At 48.5% G+C, this 1,343-nt stretch overlaps 1 non-coding gene across 1 annotated transcript; it reads left to right on the top strand.

The window, feature by feature from the left end:
* The first annotated feature begins 579 nt into the window (after positions 1 to 579).
* On the top strand, positions 580 to 652 carry TRNAK-CUU (transfer RNA lysine (anticodon CUU)). Its single transcript has one exon. It is a non-coding gene; the product is annotated as a tRNA-Lys (tRNA).
* The last annotated feature ends 691 nt before the right edge of the window (positions 653 to 1,343 follow it).

Here is a 1,343-nt window from a genome sequence, read left to right on the forward strand (position 1 = left end):
TTGGGACAAATTCTGTCAGTGTCAAAACTGGACAGTTTTGACACGGGAAATGATTGCCTGTGTAGGTTGTGGAATTTCAATGACTGGAAGGGTTCCAGAACAGAAGCCTGTCAGGAGTGATGGTGGGGCACAGGGACAGAGCACGTAACTGCTTGAGATGTCTTGCAGGCATATCTTTTTGTCTCTGTATGTTTTCATGATTCTATAAAAGAAAACACAAAAAATCAAAATGAAGAGGTATTGCAAAGCTCAAGGTCTCCTGTTTCACTGCTTCTCAGTGTTCCAGCTGAGTGCAAAGTGCCTGGAAGTCTGATTTTACTTGGTTGCTACTTTAGCTGTTAGTGATGTAAATGGAATCTCAAAGCTTTCTGTCCCTCATGTTTAACTGAAGTCAGCCTCCCTACAATGACTGCTTTTGTTTGCACAAAGAACCTTCTGAATTAGAGACTTGAAATTAAATGTATAGTTTCTGTATTTCCATTGTCTGTGCTTTTAGGAGCAGGACAGAGGGACGGTGGTTACTATTCTGGTTCAGGTGTTGCAAGTTGTTCCATCTCAAAGGCGTGGGATTTGACCACTGCCCGGCTAGCTCAGTCGGTAGAGCATGAGACTCTTAATCTCAGGGTCGTGGGTTCGAGCCCCACGCTGGGCGCTTGGCTTTTGACTTCAGGAGAGCTGACTTTGACCTCTTGAGGGACCTACTTAGGGGAATCTCCTGGGACAGGGCCCTAGAGGGAAGAGGGGTCCAAGAAAGCTGGTTAATATTCAAGCATCACCTCCTCCAGGCTCAAGAGCAGTGCATCCTTCTGAGGAAGAAGTCGAGCCAAGTGGGCAGGAGACCTGCATGGATGAGCAAGGAACTCCTGGCCAAACTCCAACAGAAGAAGGAAGTGTACAGAGTGTGGCAAAGGGGCCAGACCACTTGGGAGGAATACAGGGACGTTGTCAGAGCATGCAGGGATGTGACAAGGAAGGCTAAGGCCCAGTTGGAATTAAATCTGGCAAGGGATGGCAAGGACCACAAGAAGGCCTTCTTCAAATACATCAATAGCAAAAAGAAGACTAGGGAAAACGTGGGCCCGCTGCTGAATGGGGCGGGTGCCCTGGTGACAAAGGATACAGAGAAGGCAGAGTTATTGAATGCTGCCTTTGCTTCCGTCTTCACTGCTAAGGCCAGTCCTCAGGAACTCCAGACCTTGGAGGCAAGAGAGGAAGTCTGGAGAAAGGAAGACTCTCCCTTGGTGGAGGAGGATCGGGTTAGAGATCTTTTGTCCAAACTTGACATCCATAAATCCATGGGCCCCGATGGGATGCACCCACGAGTGCTGAGGGAGCTGGCGGAT

This window comes from Struthio camelus, chromosome 29 (assembly GCF_040807025.1).
Source record: "Struthio camelus isolate bStrCam1 chromosome 29, bStrCam1.hap1, whole genome shotgun sequence".
NCBI classification, from domain to species: Eukaryota; Metazoa; Chordata; class Aves; order Struthioniformes; family Struthionidae; genus Struthio; species Struthio camelus.